The following is an 18,962-nucleotide window of genomic DNA, read 5'->3' on the forward strand; positions in this document are numbered from 1 at the left end:
CGTGAACTCTTGATGACTGCACGACAGAAAGCTTTACGCATCACCTGGGCCCGGTAACACCGACATTGGACTGTTGAGGACTGGAAACGTGTTGCCTGGTCGGACGAGTCTAGTTTCAAATGGTATGGAGTGGAGGGACGTGTACGGATATGGAGACAGCCTCATGAAACCATGGACCCTGCATGTCAGCAGGGGACTGTTCAGGCTGATGGACGCTGTGTAATGGTGTGGGTCGAGTGCAGTTGTAGTGATATGAGACCCCTGATACATCTACATACGACAGTAACAGGTGACACGTGCGTAAGCATCCTGTCCGATCACCTGAATCCATTCATGTCCATTGTGCATTCCGACAGAGTTGGACAATTCCAGCAGGACAATGGGACATCTAACACGTCCAGAATTGCTACAGAGTGGCTCCAGGAAGACTCTTCTGAGCTTAAACACTTCCACTGTCCACCAAACACCTCAGACATGAACTTTATGGAGCATATGTAGCATGCCTTTCAACATGCTGTTCAGAAGAGATCTCCACCCCGTCGTACCCTTACGGATTTACGGACAGCCCTACAAGATTCAAACTGTCAGTTCCCTCCAGCACTAATTCAGACATTAGTTGAGTCCATGCCCCGCTGTATTGCGGAACTTCCGCGTGCTCGCCGGAGCCCTACGCGATATTAGGCAGGTTTACCAGTTTCTTTGGCTCTTCATTGTAATATTCTTGAACTCAAACTTTCACTATTTTTTCATATCGAAAAGAAAAATGAAATTTTTTTGTTACTGCTGTCCCAGTTACAATGTAATGGGTAAGGATGACATACAAATTAAGAATTCTGAAAGGAGAAAATATTAATTTTAAGTCATCATAAGAAAAATATGCCAAAACGAAATATAACAAATGTTGTATAAGTCGGAGTTAAACTACAGAAAGACATAAAATGCATTAGCAAATAGCAAGGAACTCAACTAAACAATCAAATATCGAACGCCCTGTAAACGTCCATACCTTCCATGTTTTCAGTGTATAGCACGAGCTCATTTTTAAAAGTAGAGGTTCACCTGTAACATGACTATTGGGAATATTGATACTAAAACGTCACGAGCTTTATACCTATCATGAAACGTTCTTGTAGATTAACACTCGATCTCGGGGCCTTTGCCTTTCACGGGCAGTAGCTCTGCCGACTGAGTTACCCAAGTACGGCTCACGACCCGTCCTCTCAGTTTCACTTCCGCTGTATCTCGTCTCCTACCTTCCAAACTTCACAGAAACTCTCCTGCGAACCTTGCAAGACTAGAGCTCCTGAATGAAATGACATTCTACATCTACATCTATACTATGCAAACGACCGTGAGCGGCATGGTAGAGGGCACGTCTCATTGTACGAGTTATTAGGGTTTCTTACTATTCAGATCATGTATGCTGCGCAGGAAGAATGATTGTTTGAATGCCTCTGTGCGTGCAGTAATAGTTCTAATCTTCTCCTCAACATCCCTGCATGAGACAAACGTAAGGGGCTTTATTATATCCCTAGTGAAATCATTTAAAGCCGGTTCTTGAAACGTTGTTAATAGACATTCTCGGGATAGTTTACGACTGTTTTCAAGAGTCTGGCAGTTAAGTTCCTTCAGTATCTCTGTGACACTTTCCCATGGATTAAACAAACCTTTGATCATTAATGATGCCCTTCTCTGTATATATTTAACATCCCCTGTTAGTCCTATCTGGTATGGGTCCCATACGCTTGAGCAGTATTCTAGCATGGGTTACTGGAGTGATTCATCAGCAATCTCTTTTGTAGACTGATTACGCTTCCCCAGTATTCGACCAAAAAACCGAAGTCTGCCACTTGCTTTACACGCGACTGAACCTATGTGATCAATCCACATCATAACCCGACAAAGTGTCATACCCAGGTATATGTATTAGTTGGCCGATTCCAACAGTGACTCACGGATACTATAGTTATAGGATACTGCATTTTTTCCTTTTGTGAAGTGCAAAATTTTACATTGTTGAACATTTAGAGCAAGTTCCCAGTCTCCGCACCAGGTTGAAATGTTATCAAGATCTGACTGAATATTTATGCAGCTTCTCTTAGGTACTGCTTCACTATAGATAACGGCATCATCAGCAAAAAGCCTGATTTCACTGTTAATATTGTCTGCAAGGTCATTAATACACAATATGAACAGCAAGGGCCCAATACACTTCCCTGGGGCACACACGAAGTTACTTCTACATCTGACGATAACTCACCATCCAAGATCAAATACTGTTCTCCCTACTAAAAAGTCCTCAATACAATCACAAATTTCACTTGATACCCCATAAGATCGTACTTTTGACAATAAGCGTAGGAGCGGTCCTGAGTCAAATGCCTTTTTGGAAATGAAGAAACACTGCGCCTGCTTGATTGCCTTGAACCAAAGCTTTCAGTACACCACGTGAGAAACGTGCGAGTTGGGTTTCACATGATCGATGTTTTCGAAATCCATGCTGGTTAACATTGAGGAGGTCATTCTGTTCTGTAGTATACAGTTACTATAAAGAAACTTCTAAAGAAACAGAGATTACTGCATAGTTGGTGTAAGACAAAGCTTAGGACTACAGAAAAAAATTAAATGGCTCTAAGCCATTATGATTGAGCCCAGAATATGTTCTAAGATTCTACAACAAATCGAGATCAAGGATAATGGACGGTTGTTTTGTGTATCGCTCCTACTACCCTTGTTGTAGACGGGTATGATCTGCACCTTTTTCCAAGAACTGGGCACGGCTTTTTTTTTTATTCGAGCTATCTACGCTGGATTATAGTTAGAAGAGGGGCTAACTCAGCCCCAAACTCAGTATAGAATCTGACAAGGATTCCATCGAAGCTGCATCGTTGTTCAGTTTAACGTTTCAGCTGTTTCTCTACACCACTGACACTAATACTTATTTCATTCATCTTTTCAGTGATAAGAGGATTAAGTTGGAGCAGTTCTCCTCGGTTTTCCTTTGTAAAGGGACATTTGAAAACGGAGTGAAGCGTTTCAGCTTTTGCCTTCCTACTCTCAATTTCAGTTCCTCTCTCATTCGATAGGGACTGGACACTAACTTTTGTGCCCACTAACGGCTTTTACATATGACCAGAATGTCTTCGAATTTTGTGAAATGTCATTTGACAGTATTCTGCTTCGGTAGTCATTGAAGGCATTACGTATTGCTCTCTCGACAGCCAAATGCATTTCATTGAGCACTTCTCTATCTGTAGCCCTGGCCGGCCGGTGTGGCCGAGCGATTCTAGGCGCTACAGTCTGGAACCGCGTGACCGCTACGGTCATAGGTTCGAATTCTGCCTCGGGCATGGATGTGTGTGATGTCCTTAGGTTGGTTAGGTTTAAGTAGTTCTAAGTCTAGGGAACTAATGACCTCAGATGTTAAGTGCCATAGCGCTTAGAGCCATTTAATTTTTTTCTGTAGTCCTAAGCTTTGTCTTACACCAATTATGCAGTAATCTCTGTTTCTTTAGAAGTTTCTTTATAGTAACTGTATACTACAGAGGTTACTTCCCATTATGAACTGTTCTACGGGGTATATATCTATCTAGTGCATGGTCAACTATTCTTATAAAATTGAGCAAGAGTTGCTCGACGTACTCCTGATCTGGACTGAAAGTTTCAATTTTCCCATTGAGATATGACATTACTGATTCTTTTATCTAGTTTGCTGAACATATATATCTTTTTGCTTGTTTTAGTTGTCCTTCCTCCTTTGCTAATCATTGTTGTCACAAATGCGTCATGGTGACTGATACCAGTTTCGATGTGGACATCCTCAGAGAGGTCAGGTCTATTTTCTGCCATTAGATCCAATACATTTCGCCGGCCGAAGTGGCCGTGCGGTTAAAGGCGCTGCAGTCTGGAACCGCAAGACCGCTACGGTCGCAGGTTCGAATCCTGCCTCGGGCATGGATGTTTGTGATGTCCTTAGGTTAGTTAGGTTTAACTAGTTCTAAGTTCTAGGGGACTAATGACCTCAGCAGTTGAGTCCCATAGTGCTCAGAGCCATTTGAACCATTTTTTCCAATACATTTCCTTCATGAGTGGGGTTCCTAACTGTCTGCTTTAGGTTTTCAGAGAACTAGTTCAGTAAAGTTTCACAGGATGTCTCATCTCCCCACCACAAACAAAACTGTAATTTACCCAATTAATTGGTGGATGATTAAAGTCTCCACCGATGCTTACAGTATGATTGGGGAACTTACGTACAAGTGAACTGAGGTTTTCTTTGAAGTTTTCGGTTACATGAGGACATGAATGTGGTGGGCGGTAGAAGGATCGAGTTATGATTTTGTGCCCACCCCTGTAGTCTTGCCAAAACAATCTTACATGAAGCTTCAATTTCCACCTCGGTGGATTTGAGTTTCTTGTCTACTGCGACAAATGCATCTCCTCCATTTCCCATTTGCCTAACCTTTCGATATACACTTAAATTTTTTCTAAAAATCTATTCATATCTATTTCTTCAGGTTTCAACCAGCTTTCTGTACCTAGTATTATGTGAGCTTAACTACTTCTCATGAGTGATTGATACTTCTGGGTTTCCTACAGCTATTGTTATCTAGATTGGATGGAGAACCGCCTAGTCCAAAAAAAACCTTGTCCGCCCCCCACACAGTCAGCTACCTGAGTAGCAGCCTCTGATGTGTTATGCACACCTAACCTATTTAAAAAAATGGTTCAAATGGCTCTGAGCACTATGGGACTTAACATCTCAGGTCATCAGTCCCCTAGAACTTAGAACTACTTAAACCTAACTAGCCTAAAGACTTCACGCACATCCATGCCCTAGGCAGGATTCGAACCTGCGACCGTAGCGGTCGCGCGGTTCCAGACTGAAACGCCTAGAACCGCTCGGCCACCAGAGGCCGGCTAACCTATTTAGGGGGACCCTTTAGTTCTCAACCTTACCGCACAATTCCAGGAAGTTGCAGCGTAGCTTAACACAAACGTCTCTGTTTCAGTCCTTTCCATTCGACTCGGAACCAAAGGGGCATTCTGCAGCTTGTGAGCTTCGTAGAAACTCTACGCACGGGGCTGTTCATCCCAACCTTCTGTGCCAGTCTCTGGAATGACCCAAGAATGACCTCGGAGGCCAGACGACAGGCATCATTTGTTCCAACGTTCGCCTCAACCTGCAGTTGGATTCGCCCTGTTCCGTCAATAGCTGCCGGAATAGCCTCTTCAACATGTTGAATGAGGCCCCCAGGCATACACACTGATTTCACCTGGTGTCCTTTCCTGTCCCTTGCTGCCATTTCCCTAAGGGGTGCCATCATCTGCCATACGTTTGAACTGACGACGATTAATAGACTCCTACCCTTTCGAGTTTGCATCCTCCTGACACCGGAAAAAACAAGTTTCCCTAAAACAGGTGAAGTGAGTCGCTCTGGCTCAGTTTCAATTTCAGTTAAAGACAGCACCTCAAACTTGTTGGTTAGGGGGATCCGTCCAACAACCTGAGTTCTCCTTGTCACCGTCCACTCTGTACAGGACGCTTATATCTACCATTGACACGCCACTCGCAGACAAGTGGATGGTTAATAACAGATGCTGTACTTTCGGCAGAGGAGATAGGATCCACAGGAGAGGATAGTACTTGAAGTACCTCTGGTGCAGGTATCACAGGTACACGACTCTCTGGAGCTCTTCCAACTCACCGATTCGCAGCAGCTGCTAATCGTTTGACAATAGTCAGGGCGATTTCCAGCTGCTTATGAACGTCAGCCAACTCATCCCGTGTTTAAGAACAGCATTCACAGTGGGGCTGCATTTTGGCTGGTGCAATGTATTACAAGGCAGTGGACAAAAGACTTCAAGTTAAACATGCTGAGTACCTTTTAATCTGTTGAACCAAAGAGCTGCCTACGATAGGCGTACTGTCCTTAAAAATTTTAGGAGAGCAGAATTTAGTTGAACCCCACAATTGCCGATAACAGTACTAGTTAATCGCGGCACTCGCGAATGTTCGAAATGTCACAGTATACCACAATACAAACAGGTATTCATAAAATCAGTGAAAGATTACGCAGAAGAAACGACACGAACAGTAAAATGTGCGGATATAGAACTTTAAATCGACACTCTATCTTGCTGAAGCGATCTCACACAGGGGAATATTCCTAATTCGGCTTTTATGTATAAACAAACGTGTGTATTTTACGGATCTTTCTCTTAGCTGATTCTATCCCCAATTCTATACTGGCTTGCCGAAAAAGAAATCGGACTGTGGTATATTTCTAGAATGAAATTTTCACTCTGCAACGGAATGTGCGCTTATTTGAAACTTCCTCGCAAATTAAAACTGTGTTTCGGGCCGAGACTCAAACTTAGGACCTTTGCCATTCGCGGACAAGTGCTCTACCGCCTGAGCTACCCAAGCACGGCTCATGACCTGTCCTCATAGCTTTACATCCGGCAGTACCTCGTCTGCTACCTTTATACCGACCATGTTGTATAAAATCCGAACAGTATCTACGAATTCTACCGACGTTGCAGTAACTTTTACAGAGAAAGTGTTACCTAAATTTCGGGTATTTCGTCGGACTTCATGTAGCAGAGTTCCTCAGTTGTCACAGTTGAGTGACAGAAACTGAAAGTGTGGTCTAATCCTGTAATACAACAATGCTACCGTAATCTGTCGCAGTTTTACAAACATTCGCAAGTCCAAAAGGGACGTTCTCATTCGTCAGCCATGGCTTACTTAGAATTATTAAAAAAGAGGAACTGTAACTGTAATTTTATACATTCTTTTTTAATGACGGTGAACGATAATAACCCGTAAAGAACAACGTCTCACTTACTGAGAAAAATTTAGGAAGCGATTTTACCCATATATCTGGGTGACAGACTTTGCAACATTACTCTGGGTATGAAGTAGTAGTGGAACAACAGAAACGCTTACGCAACACTGATGAAACACACATGTAACATTAAGGGAAATATTGTTTCTGTTGTGGCGTAACAAGCTAGCTACGCCACACTGAGAAGTAGCCGGAAGGGCACGCGTCAACTCTCGCCGTCTTGCGTTAAGTCTGAAACAGGATACGTGATGAAAGCTATAAAGAAAAGAACGGAGCTTCTCGTATACTTAACTTTAATTTCTTGTTGTACATTGCTCTTGATAATACAAGTGAGACTCTCTCCAGATATGGTTAATGGCGCCTTGCTAGGTCGTAGCCATGGACTTAGCTGAAGGCTATTCTAACGGTCTCTCGGCAATTGAGAGAAAGGCTTCGTACGTGTAGTCGCTAGCAATGTCGTCCGTACAACTGGGGCGAGTGCTCGTACGTCTCTCGAGACCTGCCTTGTGGTGGCGCTAGGTCTGCGATCACACAGTGGCGACACGCGGGTCCGACATGTACTAATGGACCGCGGCCGATTTAAGCTACCACCTAGCAAGTGTGGTGTCTGGCGGTGACACCACAGTTTCAGAATCACGACCCCAGTATTTCATAAAATTACCTTAAGTTACAAGCTGCTGATAGGAACAGAAATGGTCTCTTTTAACTTCAAAGTACTAAAGCAGAAAATTTGGTGAGTCATTTTAAGTTCTTGTTACATTTGATGTTCCGATTATAATGAAAACTGAAAAGTTGTATCGTTCAAGTACAGTTTAAATGTGACGTACGTATTAGTGATACAGTGCGCACACACTGCTCGCATTGTGGTGTCATCACCAGACACCACACTTGCTAGGTGGTAGCCTTTAAATCGGCCGCGGTCCGGTAGTATACGTCGGACCTGCGTGTCGCCACTGTCAGTGATTGCAGACCGAGCGCCGCCACACGGCAGGTCTAGAGAGACGTCCTAGCACTCGCCCAGTTGTACAGCCGACTTTGCTAGCGATGGTTCACTGACAAATTACGCTCTCATTTGCCGAGACGATAGTTAGCATAGCCTTCAGCTACGTCATTTGCTACGACCTAGCAAGGTGCCATTATCATTTGCTATTTATCTTGTGATGGATGTACCGTCAGACCGATGTTCACCAATTATGGATTAAAGTTAAGTATTCCAGCAGCTATGTACCTTTTTTGCTAGACTCAATTCCTTTAACTGTTCCAGACCTCACGCCAGCCTACGTGAGCTTAAACGCGTGCCTTTCGGCTACCCGTCACAGTGGATTGGCTGTCTTGCCAGTCCACAACACGCATACTTCCAAAGATGACATGCCTGTTGCTACTATGATGGTACCAGCAGATCTAACACGAGCTACTGCAACCTCAAACACGGGAGCAGAAATTTTCAGGATGTATCTCCATTGTGTCAATCTCACTCTACGAAAAGTGTCCATGTGGTGAAAGTGATGACTACAAGGAAGGAAGCGTAACGTCCAGACGGCAATGTGGCTACTAGACATCACAAGCTCGTATTTGATATAGATGGGGATGTAAATCATCTGTGTCCTTTACTAACAAAAATTCTGACAATAGTCGTCAGCGATTTACAGAATCCACGGAGAACTTACACACACACGTCTTGAACCTAGCTCCTCCAGCACTCCATTCCAGTGTGCTAACCACTGTAAGATCTTTCTCTGCTTATAAATTTGGATATTGGTCCTATGTTTATGCACAGAACATCGTTTTCAGAATTTTTTAAAGGGAAAGTCGGCAAGAAAGTACACCTTTCGTAATGAAGTTGGTATTAGGAGCCCTATGATTTTGTGTGTGTGTGGAGTTGTACCAAATGGAGTTACAATCCACCTACTTGCTACAGGGTATATAACCCAGAGAAAGTTCAGGTGTACATAGTGTGAGCAGCTGACTGTCCCACTAAAACCACGTAAGCTCCAAATTATGCTATTCCTCGCTGATGATTTCTGTTTGGTATGAGTGTAAGGAGAAACTACAAACATGCAGGAAATGAAGCAGGCGAAAGATAATACAGAGATGTAGAAAATGAAATTTACAGAAAGTGTAAAGTGGCTAAACAGGGATGCCTAGAGGTCAAATGCAAAGCTGTGAAAGCATGCACAAACAGGGGGAAGAGACATGCCGTCTATAGAATAATTACAGACGAATTTGGAGTAAAGAGAATAAGCTGTTTGAATATCAAGAGCTCAGATAAGTCAGTGCTAAGCAAAGAATGAAATGCTGAAAGGCGGATGGAATATATAGAGGGCTATGTAAAGGGAAGAACTTGAAGAACATAGAAGAGCAAGGGTGAGGAAGTAGGTGAAAACGAGGCAGGAGATTTGATACTGGGTGAAGAAATACACAGAGCACTGAAGCACATAACTGGCGACAGGACCCCTGTAGTAGAAAACATTTCCTCAGAATTATTGGGATTCTTGGGAGAGCCAGCAATGACAAAGTTATTCTACGTAGTAGCAAAGTATGAGAGACTGGTGAAACAATTCCAAAAAAGAAAGGTGCTGACAAGTATGAATACTAACTAATTATCATTTTAATAACACGAGGTTGTAAAACATTGACACGAAGTGTGTGCAGTTTGTATAAACACACAGAAAATATTGGCATTAAGTATGTACAGTATGTGGAAACACGGAGGAAAACCTACGTTTATGGCATAAATAGATTCAAAGAAAACTTGAAAATTTTAACTGTACTAGATGCACTTTTTGAAAATTTGACGATATTATCAAGTGAGAGACGACAAAGACGCTGCCAAATGCACGCTGGTTTGACAGGTGACGCTGCGCAGGCGAGTCCCGACACAGGCGAGAGTAAATCGCGAAGACGTACGGAGTGTAGCGGCCTGGTAGCCTAGCAGACGACACTTCAGCCTCTGGAATTGGCAGAATAAGACTGCCACGAAGGAAGTCGGCTAACAGAAGGGTGGCTGGAGAGTTACTGCAAGTGGGCTTTCCCAGGGAGCTTGGCCGTTGCTGGCCGCTTGTGGTGTGAGGTGCCGGCATGGCACGGAGTCAGAGGCCGCAAAATAATTTAGCAGGCACAAACTACATAAAATCTAAACTAATACAGCCACATAATATGTAGTGACACCAAATTAAAAATAAAAACGAAACGAGAAAGTGTGTTTAAACGCCCATTCATTATAGACCGAATAATACCTAAGATGTTTGAGATGTAAGATTTGAATATACCTTTAACTTTACAAACTATTAACTTTTAAACGCCTTAAGCGATTTTGAAGAAGCAAGCGCAACAGCTGGCTCTTGAATACCTCTTCGAGATAAATGTTTCGAATCCTTTTTTATGTACTACATACTAAGTTATGAGCGTGAATGTTTGTTTTGAAGATTAAAAAACGTACTTTAGTGCGACATAAATTACAAATTAATAAATTTAGTTTGCGGTATGAGACAATAAACTACCATAATTACCTGTAAATATGTAAGTTACACATTGTTTGATAACAGAAAAGGTCAGATAAGAAATAAGTTAACCATCTCACTTACTAAAACATAAATAAAAAAAAGGCCCGTGAGCAAAAATCTATTGTCACCACCGGCATCTTGGGGAAATTCTAGTCATAAATTCTTGTCATGTTTATGTAATACGAATAAGAGCAATTAAAGTTTGTGATTTTTGCAACAACACATCGCTTGTGTTCAAGGACGTTAGCCTCATTGTCAGGGAACAGTTTGCTTTGACACATCACTGAGGGTAGACGTATGTGTTGATGAGAACCGTATCAGTCAAAATTAAAGTGGTTTACATTTTTCTGGCGACTAGTTTAGAAACTCAGAAAAAAATGGTTCAAATGGCTCTGAGCACTATGGGACTCAACTGCTGAGGTCATTAGTCCCCTAGAACTTAGAACTAGTTAAACCTAACTAACCTAAGGACATCACACACATCCATGCCCGAGGCAGGATTCGAACCTGCGACCGTAGCGGTCTCGCGGTTCCAGACTGCAGCGCCAGAACCGCGCGGCCACTACGGCCGGCAGAAACTCAGAAAATTTTTCAGCTATCAGCCTCGTTGACTTTAACTTTGACCTGCATCATAGTTGCACCAGTGAGTTGTTGACGTAGTTTTGTGAACCTTAACTATGAACAGTATCTTTGTAAACCTGACTTACCACTTTCGGAATCTAGCTAATAATTCTATGTGTCGTTATTTCTCTCACGATATTAAACATAAGTCTAACAAACACTTTTATTCCTATACGACGACTAGCTGATATATCGAACATTATTTATACCACTGACCATAATCCTGCCTGCAATTGATAATTACTAGAAGCTAAAACAACAGTTAATAGGGTAATGTGACAGGTGTGTGGCCGTGCTCCAGATGCAAACGCAGAATAGGACCATTAAATTGGTCATGCACTTAATACATCCTTTGGTGCGCGATAACTATAAAGAGTAGATGCAGGCAAGCAAGTCGCACAAGGATAAAATAGAGGGACCAAATGGTTATTTACAACCTGTGCAGAAACCAGACTGCAGGTATATAAACCGAAAGGCATGAACGGTAGTAGTAGTAGTAGTAGTAGTAGTAGTAGTAGCAGCAGCAGCAGCTCAAATGGAAGTCAGACAGGGTTGTAGCCTTTCAGCAATGTTAGTCAAATTTTACACTGAGCGAGCTGTGAAGAAAACGGAGGAGAATTTTGGAAAGAATATTTTAAGTTCAGGGAGAAGAAATAAAACCACTGAGGCTGTCAGATAAAAAAATGGCTCTGAGCACTATGGGACTTAACATCTATGTTCATCAGTCCCCTAGAACTTAGAACTACTTAAACCTAACTAACCTAAGGACAGCACACAACACCCAGTCATCACGAGGCAGAGAAAATCCCTGACCCCGGCGGGAATCGAACCCGGGCGTGGGAAGCGAGAACGCTACCACACGACCACGAGCTCCGGACGCTGTCAGCTACATGAAGGGATTTAGAAAAACAGTTCAGATGGATGGATAAAGTTTCAAACAGGGATTATAAGATGAACATCAAAGGAAATAAACGAAGATATGGAATGTAGTATAGTTCGGATGATGCTGAGAGAATTAGACAAGGAAATGAGACATTAAAACTAGTAGACGAATTTTGCTATTTGGCCGGTAAAATAACTTATAACGGCCAAAGTGGAGAAGATACAAAATGCAGACTGTCAATAGAAAGAAAAACATTTTTGATTAATAAGGAATTTAAAATCTAAAATCAATTCAAGTGCTAGGAAGTCTTTTTGGAAGGTATTTCTCTGGAGAGTAGCCTTGTATGGACGTCTAGTGTGGTCAGTCTGCTATTCAGAAGAGAAGAGAGCAGAAGCATTCAAAATATGGCACTGTAGAAGAATGCTGAAGGCTAGACAAGTGCATCAGGTCGTGATAAAAGACATTTATGACACAAATTGACTAAAAGAAGAGGGGATTGTGCAGGATGAACTAGCATGAAGAGCTGCGTATAACCAGGCTTTGGACTGGAGATTACAACATAAATTAGGGACGGCCAAATACTATGCATGTGCTGAGTGCACACTTTCTCCACTACCACACCACGATGTCTGAGAGGGAAGGGGGAGAAACTGCGAATGCTCCGTATCAAATGACTGTGCAGTCATACAAGAAATATTAAACGTCTTGCATTTGGCTTGATTTCGTATTTCATATTTCTCAGAAACGTAGATCACAAACAAAACAGATTTTGAGTATTATTCAACTATCTTTCGGGGGGTTGAAGACATAATAAAATTCATGTTTGTTGCAAGGTAGCGGCATACAAATCGTAACGTATTTAGTTTTATAATCAAAAAAAGTCTTTCATGCATATATTTTGACCGAAACATAGATATCACGTTTGCAACTTCATTATGGAGACGTGGGAACTTTTCCTGAGGGCAACAACATAGAACTCCTGGGCAGTTTGCCTTTTACATCTACATCTACATCTACGTGATTACACTGCTATTCACAATAAAGTGCCTGGCAGAGGGTTCAATGAACCACCTTCATGCTGTCTCTCTACCGTTCCACTCTCGAACGGCACGCGAGAAAAACGAGCACTTAAATTTTTCCGTGCGAGTCCTGATTTCTCTTATCTTATAGTGATGATCATTTCTCCCTATGTACGTGGGTGCTAACAGAATGTTTTCGCAATTGGAGGAGAAAACTGGTGATTGAAATTTCATGAGAAGATCCCGTCGCAACGAAAAACGCCTTTGTTTTAATGATTGCCACTCCAATTCACGTATCATGTTTGTGACACTATCTCCCCTATTTCGCAATAATAAAAAACGAGCTGCCCTTCTTTGTACTTTTTCGATGTCATCCGTCATTCCCACCTGCTGCGGATCCCAAACCGCACTGCAGTACTCCAGAATATGGCGGACAAGCGTAGTGTAAGCAGTCTCTTTAGTAGACCTGTGGCACCTTCTAAATGTTCTGCCAATGAATCGCAGTCTTTGATTTGCTCTACCCACAATATTATCTATGAGATGGTTCCAATTTAGGTTATTTGTAATTGTAATTCCTAAGTATTTAGATAAATTTACAGCCCTCAGATTTGTGTGACTCATCGTGTAATCGAAATTTAGCTGATTTCTTTTAGTACTCATGTGAATAACTTCGCACTTTTCCTTATTCAGGGTCAATTGCCACTTTTCGCACCATACAGATATATTATCTAAATCATTTTGCAAGTCGTTTTGATCATCTGATGACTTTACAAGACGGTAAATGACAGCATCATTTGCTAGGTCGTTAATATACAAGGTTATTACAAATGATTGAAGCGATTTCACAGCTCTACAATAACTTTATTATTTGAGATATTTTCACAATGCTTTGCACACACATACAAAAACTCAAAAACTTTTTTTAGGCGTTCACAAATGTTCGATATGTGCCCCTTTAGTGATTCGGCAGACATCAAGCCGATAATCAAGTTCCTCCCACACTCGGCGCAGCATGTCCCCATCAATGAGTTCGAAAGCATCGTTGATGCGAGCTCGCAGTTCTGGCACGTTTCTTGGTAGAGGAGGTTTAAACACTGAATCTTTCACATAACCCCACGGAAAGAAATCGCATGGGGTTAAGTCGGGAGAGCGTGGAGGCCATGACATGAATTGCTGATCATGATCTCCACCACGACCGATCCATCGGTTTTCCAATCTCCTGTTTAAGAAATGCCGAACATCATGATGGAATTGCGGTGGAGCACCATCCTGTTGAAAGATGAAGTCGGCGCTGTCGGTCTCCAGTTGTGGCATGAGCCAATTTTGCAGCATGTCCAGATACACATGTCCTGTAACGTTTTTTTCGCAGAAGAAAAAGGGGCCGTAAACTTTAAACCGTGAGATTGCACAAAACACGTTAACTTTTGGTGAATTGCGAATTTGCTGCAGGAATGTGTGAGGATTCTCTACCGCCCAGAATCGCACATTGTGTCTGTTCACTTCACCATTAAAAAAAAATGTTGCTTCATCACTGAAAACAAGTTTCGCACTGAACGCATCCTCTTCCATGAGCTGTTGCAACCGCGCCGAAAATTCAAAGCGTTTGACTTTGTCATCGGGTGTCAGGGCTTGTAGCAATTGTAAACGGTAAGGCTTCTGCTTTAGCCTTTTCCGTAAGATTTTCCAATCCGTCGGCTGTGGTACGTTTAGCTCCCTGCTTGCTTTATTCGTCGACTTCCGCGGGCAACGCATGAAACTTGCCCGCACGCGTTCAACCGTTTCTTCGCTCACTGCAGGCCGACCCGTTGATTTCCCCTTACAGAGGCATCCAGAAGCCTTAAACTGCGCATACCATCGCCGAATGGAGTTAGCAGTTGGTGGATCTTTGTTGAACTTCGTCCTGAAGTGTCGTTGCACTGTTATGACTGACTGATGTGAGCGCATTTCAAGCACGACATACGCTTTTTCGGCTCCTGTCGCTATTTTGTCTCACTGCGCTCTCGAGCGCTCTGGCGGCAGAAACCTGAAGTGCGGCTTCATCCGAACAAAACTTTGAGTTTTTCTACGTATCTGTAGTGTGCCGTGACCATATGCCAATGAATGGAGCTACAGTGAATTTATGAAATCGCTTCAATCATTTGTAATAGCCCTGTAGATCAGGAACAATAGAGGGCCCATAACACTTCCTTGGAGAACGCCGGATATTACTTCTGTTTTACTCGACGACTTTCCGTCTATTACTACGAACTGTGACATTTCTGACAGGAAATCACGAATCGAGTCGCACAACTGAGGCGATACTCCGTAGGCACGCAGTTTGGTTAGAAGGCGCTTGTGAGGAACGGTGTCGAAAGCCTTCTGGAAATCTAAAAATATGGAATCAATGTGACATCCCCTGTCGATAGCACTTATTACTTCATGAGTATAAAGAGCTAGTTGTTTTTCATAAGAACGATATTTTCTGAATCCGTGCGGACTGTATGTCAATAAATCGTTTTCTTCGAGGTACTTCATAATGTTCGAATACAGTACATGTTCTAAAACTCTAGTGCAAATCGACGTTAGTGATATAGGCCTGTAATTCAGCGGATTACTCCTATTTCCCTTTTTGGATATTGGTGTGACTTGAGCAATTTTCCAGTCTTTAGGTACTTATCTTTCTGTGAGCGAGTGGTTGTATATAATTGCTAAATATGGAGCTATTTTATCAGCATACTCTGAGAGGAACCTAACTGGTATACAATCTGGACCGGAGGCCTTGCCTTTATTATGTGATTCAAGTTGCTTTGTTACACCGAGGACATCTACTTCTATGTCTCTCATCTTGGCAGTTGTTCTTGGTTGGAATTCAGGAATATTTACTTCGCCTTGTTTGGTGAAAGAGATTCTGAAAACCGTCTTTAATAACTCTGTTTTAGTGGCACTGTCATCAGTGAAGGTATTGATTGTGTCTTGCCACATTACATTTCAGGTCGACCAGTAGAATCTGTATATGCACAGGTATCCTTTCAATTGAAACGGCGAATGGTTTCAAAAGAGATCAAAATCATATGCAAGATTTGCAGTGACCTCAAAACGCTTAGATAACTATTCTTTTAATTCTTTCAACATCATAACAAATTCTTCATAATTTGCGCTATCTTTAGCGCCAGTGAGCTTGAGAAAGTGGATGGTGTTTTACATAAGAAGTCGTCCCTTCTACGATGCGATTCTCTTGTTACTATCATCGACTTTTCCTCCATGATATCAGCAATAAGTTGCTTCTCACCTAGCAAGGTCTTACGGGAATGATTCACCTGTTTAAAATTCAAAGTCAGTAATCCTTCGAGATCTTCTAATTGAACATTAGCAGATCTTAAGTAGATAAATTGTTCCAGGCTGCCCTTTGCCTTAACAAATGTACTTTACAGCAATACGTAACGTCTCTATACTCTTCGTTCAGTTCCATCAAAAACTATTAGAACTGACTACGTGATAATGTGCGCGACTTCAGACACTTGTCACCAGTTTCATCATATGCAGAATGAGATTTTCACTCTGCAGCGGAGTGTGCGCTGATATGACACTTCCTGGCAGATTAAAACTGTGTGCCCGACCGAGACTCGAACTCGGGACCTTTGCCTTTCACGGGCAAGTGCTCTACCATCTGAGCTACCGAAGCACGACTCACGCCCGCTACTCACAGCTTTACTTCTGCCAGTACCTCGTCTCCTACCTTCCAAACTGGCAGAAGTCAAGCTGTGAGTACCGGGCGTGAGTCGTGCTTCGGTAGCTCAGATGGTAGAGCACTTGCCCGCGAAAGGCAAAGGTCCCGAGTTCGAGTCACGGTCGGGCACACAGTTTTAATCTGCCAGGAAGTGTAATATAAGCGCACACTCCGCTGCAGAGTGAAAATATCATTCTGGAAACATCCCCCAGGCTGTGGCTAAGCCATATCTCCACAATATCCTTTCTTTCAGGAGTGCTAGTTCTGCAAGTTTCGCAGGAGAGCTTCTGTAAAGTTTGGAAGGTAGGAGACGAGGTACTGGCAGAAGTAAAGCTGTGAGTACCGGGCGTGAGTCGTGCTTCGGTAGCTCAGATGGTAGAGCACTTGCCCGCGAAAGGCAAAGGTCCCGCGTTCGAGTCTCGGTCGGGCACACAGTTTTAATCTGCCAGGAAGTTTCATATCAGCGCACACTCCGCTGCAGAGTGAAAATCTCATTCTGGAAACATCCCCCAGGCTGTGGCTAAGCCATGTCTCCGCAATATCCTTTCTTTCAGTAGTGCTAGTTCTGCAAGCTTTGCAGGAGAGCTTCTGTAAAGTTTGGAAGGTAGGACACGAGGTACTGGCAGAAGTAAAGCTGTGAGTACCGGGCGTGAGTCGTGCTTCGGTAGCTCAGATGGTAGAGCACTTGCCCGCGAAAGGCAAAGGCCCCGAGTTCGAGTCTCGGTCGGGCACACAGTTTTAATCTGCCAGGAAGTGTGATATAAGCGCACACTCCGCTGCAGAGTGAAAATATCATTCTGGAAACATCCCCCAGGCTGTGGCTAAGCCATGTCTCAGCAATATCCTTTCTTTCAGGAGTTCTAGTTCTGCAAGGTTCGCAGGAGAGCTTCTGTAAAGTTTGGAAGGTAGGAGACGAGGTACTGGCAGAAGTAAAGCTGTGAGTACCGGGCGTGAGTCGTGCTTCGGTAGCTCAGATGATAGAGCACTTGCCCGCGAAAGGCAAAGGTCCCGAGTTCGAGTCTCGGTCGGGCACACAGATTTAATCGGCCAGGAAGTTTCATATCAGCGCACACTCCGCTGCAGAGTGAAAATCTCATTCTGGAAACATCCCCCAGGCTGTGGCTAAGCCATGTCTCCGCAATATCCTTTCTTTCAGGAGTGCTAGTTCTGCAAGGTTCGCAGGAGAGCTTCTGTAAAGTTTGGAAGGTAGGAGACGAGGTACTGGCAGAAGTAAAGCTGTGAGTACCGGGCGTGAGTCGTGCTTCGGTAGCTCAGATGGTAGAGCACTTGCCCGCGAAAGGCAAAGGTCCCGAGTTCGAGTCTCGGTCGCGCACACAGTTTTAATCTGCCAGGAAGTTTCAGTTTTATCATATGTTCCGTGCTACAAATATACCACAAAGTACAGAACAATGAATCCCGTTCTTTCATCGTCAAGTAAATCTTTAACTTCCTTCTGGTTGATGCTTTAGTACCGTCTCATAGCAAATTTGCGGGACGAGTCGGTGATGTGACTGCATGATAGATAATATGAATCATCATCCTTCTTTTCTGTGCTAACCATTCATTTTTAAAGGGTTGGGACGGTAGGTCTCAAGATTGATTCTTTTTGTGCAAACAGCAATTTGACTTGTATTCTTCGTTTATACCACGAACAAATAGCGAATGATAAACGGCGCAAATGTAACTATCCTGCCGAACTGAAGATAGTCGTGCCGAACGAATAATGCCCTATAAAATGCCGGAAGAAAATTTCGTGTCCCACAGCTAAATGAAATGTTCCTCTGTACAGATAAGGGAAGATGGCCATCGCACCCTCCTCAGATTTAGTGGTAAGTTGGCGCAGTGGATACCCGTCGGAAACCGAACACAGATCAAGCATGAAAACAGGAAGAATGTGTACTCTACTGAGGAAAGAGAAGCAAAATAGAAGCTGTGAACAGCCCAAGCACCAGGTGTGCAATGTAGAGCGAAGCAGATTTGCCTCGTCATGGTGGTTAGGTGGTGACGGTATTAGTCTGCAAAGAAAGATATCCGCGTTCAAGTCTCGTTCGTGTCCCAATTTGTTTTTCTCAAAATTATTCACATTGTGTCCAGTCTTTGACGTGTCTGCCCTGCTATATTCAAATTTATGTGTGTGTTGTGGCGTAACGTCCGTTTGCAACAGCGAGGTGTATGGAAGGGACCTGCATACTGCGTACCTCCTATTTTTTCTACACATTTACCACGTGTTATGGCTTGCGTTCCGTATTGGAAGTTTTGACTCAAGAATTGCATTGTTGTAACATAATTCACACCAGTTTATTTGTTGTTTCCCTTTCTGAGACATGTCTATGCGGCAACTCCCCTGCTCTCACTATTCATCACATTTACTTGCGACGGTAA

This window comes from Schistocerca nitens, chromosome 3 (assembly GCF_023898315.1).
Source record: "Schistocerca nitens isolate TAMUIC-IGC-003100 chromosome 3, iqSchNite1.1, whole genome shotgun sequence".
Classification (NCBI taxonomy): domain Eukaryota; kingdom Metazoa; phylum Arthropoda; class Insecta; order Orthoptera; family Acrididae; genus Schistocerca; species Schistocerca nitens.